This window comes from Podarcis filfolensis (genome assembly GCF_964270895.1).
Source record: "Podarcis filfolensis genome assembly, chromosome: Z".
Classification (NCBI taxonomy): Eukaryota; Metazoa; Chordata; class Lepidosauria; order Squamata; family Lacertidae; genus Podarcis; species Podarcis filfolensis.
In genome coordinates this window covers 11482257-11490624 of record NC_139617.1, presented here as the reverse complement: position 1 = coordinate 11490624, position 8368 = coordinate 11482257, and the positions used below count along the sequence as shown (strand labels likewise).

The 8368-nt window shown below is 43.5% G+C and overlaps 1 long non-coding RNA gene across 1 annotated transcript in view; it reads left to right on the top strand.

The window, feature by feature from the left end:
• The first annotated feature begins 3487 nt into the window (after positions 1-3487).
• Positions 3488-8368, top strand: part of LOC310754188 — a 258587-nt gene continuing 253706 nt past the window's right edge. The window contains exon 1 of the long non-coding RNA XR_014543671.1: positions 3488-3577. This is a non-coding gene — a long non-coding RNA (uncharacterized lncRNA). The remainder of the gene's footprint in view (positions 3578-8368) is intronic.

Sequence of the window (8368 nt, the reverse complement as noted above, 5' to 3'; positions counted from 1 at the left end):
TTGTCAGATTCAGCCCAGAAGAATGAAAGGAATTGAACACAAAGGGAAATTTGCTCATACCTATCTTTCACCGGGATGCGGGTGGCGCTGTGGGTTAAACCACAGAGCCTAGGACTTGCTGATCAGAAGGTCAGTGGTTCGAATCCCCGTGACGGGGTGAGCTCCCGTTGCTCGGTCCCAGCTCCTGTCAACGTAGCAGTTCGAAAGCACGTCAAAGTGCAAGTAGATAAATAGGTACCGCTCCGGCGGGAAGGTAAACGGTGTTCCCGTGCGCTGCTCTGGTTCGCCAGAAGCGGCTTAGTCATGCTGGTCACATGACCTGGAAGCTGTACGCCAGCTCCCTCGGCCAATAAAGCGAGATGAGCACTGCAACCCCAGAGTCGGTCACGACTGGACCTAATGGTCAGGGGTCCCTTTACCTATCTTTCATCACTAATGTTCCAAGAAACAAGATACAGGGTGTGACACCATTACTTCAGAGTTATTCTCCCTCCACTCCCTTTCCTGGGATGCTTGTTTTGGGAATAGTGCATATTACTTGGGCATGTTGCTTTTACCAGTTTCCTTCATAGCTAGGTTGACTATAATTTTGGTTTGAAGGCCACATATCCCTGTGGAAAACCCTGTGTTGAGGTTGCATGGTAATACTGGGAGAGGATGAAGTGTAAAAGGGGCTGTGGACTGACAGCTTGCTAAAAATACCCAACTATTTAATTTAAATGAATTCATTATTTACTCTTGCATTCAACACATACTTTATTTTTTGCCTTTATGATAAAAAGCACCAATAATTCATTTGTGCTTAAAAAACAACTCACCCACACCCCACAGAGGACGCTCACTTATAATTTATGTCCTATAAATTTCATCTTAATTCGTTTGAAAAATAGTTACAAAGGGCATGTCTTCATCATGATTCAATATTTGCAATAGCATTTCAGTTGGTTTGAAAAACCCTGTCAGAGGACTACAGGATACAATGGATTGCTTGCCTAATCGGATTTGGCAATTTTCATGAGCTGATAAAATATAGATGGTTCTAACTTTTATTCTCTTCCAACCAGTTTGCAAAATGCACTTTGTGTAGCTCAAGCAGAGAAGGGCAGATTATGTTCTTCTGTTCTCAGAGTTAGCATCTGTGCGTTACATGGTTTCTTCCTCTTGGTGAGTGTTGGCTCAAGGTTTGGGGCAAGATTCCTTCCATAGGCTCTCCTCTCTCAGTGTATTGCCTTCCTCATTGCAGCAAGTGCCCATTGGGACTGGTAGGGTAGAAGCAGGGAGCCCATGCAGTAAGTGGAGCCAGAAACAATGACAGGCAGAGCTAACTAATCCCAGCTTCATTCCCATTCTCCTTCATGTTGAATCCCACAAAGACTAAGTAGGAGAAGTAAACTAGCAGCCAAAGCCATCTCCTGGACTGGAAGGAAGGCAGGCTGTGGGGCACAAGATGTTGGACATAACATTATGTTTACTGACTGGGAACAGTTGTGGACCACCGGTATGAAATTTATGGCATGTAATGCCCTAAGAGAGAATATTATGAAAATGATATACAGGTGGTACATGACACCAGTCAAGCTCGCAAAAATATATCATCTGCCTGATAATAAATGTTGGAAATGTAAGGAGGTTGAAGGTACATTCTTTCACCTTTGGTGGACGTGCCCAAAGATTAAGGCTTTCTGGGAGATGATTTATAATGAAATGAAAAAGGTATTTAAATATACCTTCTTGAAGAAACCAGAGGCTTTTCTCTTGGGCATAGTCGGCCATTTGGTGCCAAAGAAGGATAGAACTTTTTTTATGTACGCAACAACAGCAGCAAGAATACTTATAGCAAAGCACTGGAAGACGCAAGATCTACCCACTCTGGAAGAATGGCAGATGAAGTTGATTGACTGTATGGGACTGGCAGAAATGACCGGCAGAATCCGCGACCAGGGAGAAGAGTCGGCAGAAGAAGATTGGAAGAAATTTAAGGACTATTTACAGAAATATTGCAAAATTAATGAACTTTGAAAGATGCTGGATTGAATTTATGTGGTCTCTAGCTGTTATGGTAAAAAGAATTGGTATAAATATTGTTTAAGTTACAAAATTTAAGAAGTTGATTGGAAAATAAGGTGTTAGTTAAATGGAATGTTAAGAGATTAGGATTTGCTGGATAAACAATTTGAACTAGAAAACAAGAAGGGGAGGTATGAGGAAGTCAAGGAAATATGTTACCGAAAATTGGTATTGAAATTGATTTGTTTTTAATATTTTTTTTCTTTTTCTTTTTTGTTTGTATAAAATTGAAAATTCTAATAAATATTTATTAAAAAAAAAAGGAAGGCAGGCTGTGGACAGGCCGAGGTTGGTGGGGCAGTGCTCCACTTACCCCAGTGGACCAGCCTCCACTGTCACTAGGGTGACCATTCCTAGTCATGCAGCTCCTAACACAGGAATATTCCCTGGTGGCTCAAGAGTAACATACACACACAGAGCTATGAAATAATCTGACCTTATTGCTCCACAATTTGGAGTGAGACTTAAAAAAGAAGAAGTGTGTTTTTGTGGGTGGGTGTGCACATGCATGCACGCACACACAATTTATAAATGACAAGACCTGGCATCAGTATAGGCATTGGCATGGCCCCACAAGTGCGTGGCAATTTCAAAACAGATGGTACCTAAATAAGCTGTAATACTCCAAGGGCAGAACTGAATACTTCCCTCCAATGCCTCCTCCTTCAGGGCTTGTTTTAATTTGGTGCCATGCTTCATATTTTTGTTGCCTAGATCTTGTTAACTAAAGAACAGGTCGAGCCCAAATAAATTGAAGCTGTTCTCAAAGTGATAGGTTTGGCATGATTTCACTGCACAACAGCTGGGTCATGATTTTCTTTCTTTTTTGTCTTTTCAAAAGCTAGAGATTTCATGGAACTTTCTTCAGATGATTACGCCTCTTAATTGTTTCCTACACAGGCTTCTTGGAGCATGCAAATTGGTGTAGCCCAACAGCCTGCTTCTTTATGGGCTGCGCGAGGAGTGATTTGCGTGGCTGCGACATGCAATGGACATGCAGATCATAGAACAAGCTCATCAGCACACAATCACTGTTACGGGGGAGGAAGAAAGTGGCTGATTAAAAAAGGATAAAGCAGAGACAGAAGCTCATTCTCTCCATGCCAAGCATACAAATGCAGAGGTTTATGAACTGCATTCCAGGGAGATGGGAATGGAGGGTTTCCTCAACAGGTGCCAGTCTGGATGTGATTACAACTGGGATCTCTGTGCTAAAAGGCTAAGGACTGTATTCCCACCTGGGTAGGGATGTCAATGAATTCTGACAAAAACAGGTTCACTTTATTGCCTACTGTTCCATCTCTAGAATGGAAATCAGTCCAGTGAATATGACTGGTATTCTGTGTTGCTGCTGCTTTCAGTCGACAAATGATGCATAATTGATTACAAGTTCCCTACCTGGAAGAAGCGGACCATTTGGATCCCTTCCAGTCGGGATTCAGGTCTCATCATGGGACTGAAACTGCCTTGGTCGCACTGGTTGATGACCTCCGGCGGGCTAGGGACAAAGGTGAGAGCTGTTTCCTAGTTCTGCTGGATCTCTCAGCAGCATTTGATACCATTGACCATAACATCCTTCTGGACCATCTTGAGGGGCTGGGAGCTGGGGGCACTGTCATGCAGTGGTTCCGCTCCTTTTTCCTGGGCCGTGTTCAGAAAGTGGTGGTGGGGAATGAGTGTTCAGACCCCTGGGCTCTCACTTGTGGGGTGCCTCAGGGTTCTGTCCTCTCCCCCATGCTTTTCAATATCTATATGCAGCCGCTGGGAGAGATCATCAGGGGGTTTGGGCTGGGTGTTCATCAGTATGCGGATGATACCCAGCTCTACCTCTCTTTCAAATCAGAACCAGTGAAGGCGGTGAAGGTCCTGTGTGAGTGCCTGGAGGGGTTGGAGGTTGGATGGCGGCTAACAGATTGAGGTTGAATCCTGACAAGACAGAAGTACTGTTCTTGGGGGACAGGAGGCGGGCAGGTATGGAGGATTCCCTGGTCCTGAATGGGGTAACTGTGCCCCTGAAGGACCAGGTGCGCAGCCTGGGAGTCATTTTGGACTCGCAGCTGTCCATGGAGGCACAGGTTAAATCTGTATCCAGGGCAGCTGTTTACCAGCTCCATCTGGTACGCAGGCTGAGACCCTATCTGTCTGCGGACTGTCTTGCCAGAGTGGTGCATGCTCTGGTTATCTCCCACTTGGACTACTGCAATGCGCTCTACGTGGGGCTACCTTTGAAGGTCACCAGGAAACTACAACTAATCCAGAACGTGGCAGCTAGACTGGTGACTGGGAGCAGCTGCCGAGACCACATAACACCGGTCTTAAAAGACCTACATTGGCTCCCAGTACGTTTCCGAGCACAATTCAAAGTGTTGGTCTGACCTTTAAAGCCCTAAATGGCCTCGGCCCAGTATACCTAAAGGAGCGTCTCCACCCCCATCATTCTGCCCGGACACTGAGATCCAGCGCCGAGGGCCTTCTGGCGGGTCCCTCACTGCGAGAAGCCAAGTTACAGGGAACCAGGCAGAGGGCCTTCTCGGTAGTGGTGCCCTCCCTGTGGAATGCCCTCCCACCAGATGTCAAAGAGAACAACAACTATCAGACTTTTAGAAGACATCTGAAGGCAGCCCTATTTAGGGAAGCTTTTAATGTTTGATGTATTAGAGGATTTTAATATTTTTTTGGAAGCCGTCCAGAGTGGCTGGGGAAGCCCAGACAGATGGGCGGGGTACAAATAATAAATTATTATTATTATTATTATTATTACCTCCTAATCCACCTTTCCTTTGCTTTGAAATCCATTGGGTAGACTACCATGGTGAAAATGTAAAAATATATACATAACTTGCCTAATTAACTACATAATTAGCACACAATCAATATATAACCAATTGTCTAAATGATGAAAAGCATGTAATTTTGCCACAGCTGACAGTGAGATGAATGACAGTGACCTGCAGTGGAACAGAAACAGTGTTGCTCATCAGCAACCTCCTAAGGGTGGGCATGGCCAGAGGCAAATGCACACAGAGTAACAAATGTGACCCTTACCTTTGCACAGTTATCTACATCCCAGCATTATCACACTTCATGGACAAATTTCAGCTAAACAAAAGCACTTGAGCATAACATGGGGCAGGGCCAGTGTGTAGTGTGGCCTGGAGAAACTTTTGAGGACCAGATAGAGGGACCTGAAGGGCTGTATTCACATGCATATCCCATTCGCCGCTCCTAGTTTAAAGCTACATCTGTCTAATTGCATATTGGGGTGCAAAGTCTGATTTTTACAGGAGAAACAGTGCATGGGGGAAATGGGTTCTAGGCCTGCTGTCCTGCTGCTGTAGCTTATGTCTCTGTAGCCTGTAATTGCAGGCACATTTCTTTTCAGCTGAGCTCCAGTACCAGAAGTGGGTTCAGCTGCTACTTTGGCAGAGAGCCTTCCAGCAAGTGGCAGGTGAAGGAAAAATCATAACTCTCTGCTTAAATAGTCATCTTGATGTTTTCAATCAGACCTCACCCAGCCCATTTCTCCATGATTAAGGTATGTTTTATCTACATATCTGTTACCATCATGTCTGGCCTAACATTGGAGAAAGTGCTGTCAAATGAGCCTCTGGAATGATTCTGGTAAAGTGCTTGCAGTAACTCTGTAGAATGAAGAGTGAATGATGGTAGGTGGGACCATATTCATTCCAGAGGTATGAGAAGATAAACTACTGCTTGTTGTTTGAGTTATTGATAAGACGGCTGATTCTTGATAGAGACTCCATGTCCCAGTTGTGTTTTATATATGAAAATCTCAGTACCTGAATTACCGGGGACAACCTTTGCAGCTCTGTTGGCAGGATCCCAGGGAACAGTGCTCCAGAGTGAAGACTCCTGACCTCCCATCTACCTCTGGAGTTTACAAATGTAGGAAATGTCAAGCCTCCTCACCACAGTCTTATTAGGGGTAGCCACTACCAACCCTTTGGGCATCCTGGCCCAGCTGTTTCTTCTTACTGCTGTTACTGTCTGTTCACTTGACAACTTTGAGCACGTGAGCGGGAAAAAGAGGAAGGAGAAGAAGCCACAACTTTGTGTTCTCTCTCTTTCTTAGGATTGGACCCAGAGGGGGAGTTCAGCAAATGGGGAATGGAAATAATGGTACAAAGGAGGAGGAGGAGGAGGAGGAGGAGGAGGAGAAGGTGGAGGAGTGAATATTCTCAAGAAAGGCACTGAGAGTATCTGTTGTCTGCAGAGCAGGATAGGTATTTGCTAAATAATAAGTAATAAAATAATAATATAGCATCTAAAAGAAGAGAAGATTCATAAGAATGAAAACAGTACTTAGAAAATAGGTTATTAAATACACAGTCTTTGCCATAAGAATAGCAGCATATTCATAGAACTATGTTTCTTAAAATTATAGCTTTAACTTAGAAAGGTGGGAGAGAGAACAACGTTTATATACTGTCACAGGAGTCACTGAATGGGTTTTTCTCGTCCTACTTTCAATGCTTATATAAATCCGATGGGGCTCTACTGTATAGTCAATGGAGGCTGGTTCATTAGGATGAATGGGACATTGTCCCGCTATCTAGTTTGCCCCCAGCCAGCCCCACCTGCCTGCCTCCTGTCTTTCAATCAGTTCTGTGGGTGGCACTGCCTGTCAGCTTTCCCCTAATCCTTAGCCTCAGTGTTTCTCTTGTAGAACTCAACAGGGGTGAGGATGGGGACAAAGTTTGTTGGCTCCACCTGTCTTTGGTTCTGGCTATACTGTCTATAGTGCATACTTGGTGAACTTCCTTGGCAAGTATAAACAGGCAAGGGAACCACAAAAGCACAGAGTTGGAGGGGGCCTTGTAGATCATCTTGACTCTGCTTATAGGAAATTCAGAGCTGGAGCATTCACCATCAAATGGTCATTCAGCCTGTGCTTGAAGACTCCAGTGAAAAAAAGACAGTCACGGAACCAAGAAATTACACAGAACAAAAGAAATTACTGTGAAAATCCCTGAAACGAGAAGTAATCAACTATAGAATAACAAAAATCAAAAAATAAACTAGAATTAAACAAAAACTTAACGAGATGCCAGCTACAAAACTCATTTCACTGAACTAATCAGTTTCCTCAGAAGGAAATAAAGAAATTATAAGATTTTAAGTGATATCAAACAAACTCAAGAGCAGGGCTGGAAATGCTTCCTTGAGTTTCCAAAAAAGGAATGAAAACCTCAATGACAAGTTTTAAACATAACTCTATTTAAGAGTACCGAGCAGTAGTAATAAGAAATAGAGATTTGAAGTTTCAAACAAACTCAAAAACAGGGCTGAGGCTGTCCTGGCTGCTGATGTTAAAGAAAGGTATGAAAACCTCAATGACAAGTTTTAAATATAGGCCTTTTTAAGAGGACCAAGCAATAGTGATACAAAATTAAGGTTTGAAGTTTCAGACAAACTCAAAAACAGGGCAGAGACTCAAACAAGTTTTAAACATAGCCCTACTAAGAAATTGAGATTTTAAGTGCTTGAAGACTCTGCAGTGAGGGAGAGGCCATTGCCTCTGTGGTTCATTGGTTCCATTGCAAAACTACTACCACCAATAATTATATTCTATATTCACCTGTTGTTGTTGTTGCTGCTGCTGCTGTACTACTTCTTCTTCTTCTTCTTCTTCTTCTTCTTCTTCTTCTTCTTCCTCTTCCTCTTCCTCTTCCTCTTCTTCTGATTCCTTACCCATAAGTCACCATAAGGTTCCAGGCCAGAGTGCAATGATATAAAAATACAAGACTGCAGTAATTAAAAGAACAGAGTGGGTTCTCATATATGTGTGCGTGCGCATATACCTATTGGGCTTATCAGTAATTGCTATAGAGATGCCAACAGATCCAACAATATAAGCCAGGAGGGATAACTTCTGGATGCATGTGCTGGACACATTAACACTGCATGGCCTCAATGTGGAAGGTTGAATGAAGTCCTTCTGAGCCTTACACCCTCAGCCCTATAACTGAACACAGCATCATTTTCATCAGAGCAACTGATGATGTTAGAAGCTGAAACATTTTGCTATAAGAATTTAAAATGACTGTTTTGTTAGACACACTCTCACACACACACACGACCTTCATGTGTCAAAGGCCAGGGCAAAGCAGTTTGTCTACTGCAGGGATAGGGAACTCATGTCCTTCAAGATGTTGCTGGAACACAACTTTCTGACCGTTGGTAAATGGGAACAGACACCCTCAACTTCTCCAGCCCTGGTCAACAGCATACAGAAGAAGCTGTACAATGAGGATGGCAGACACAACACTGTAGGGGGAAA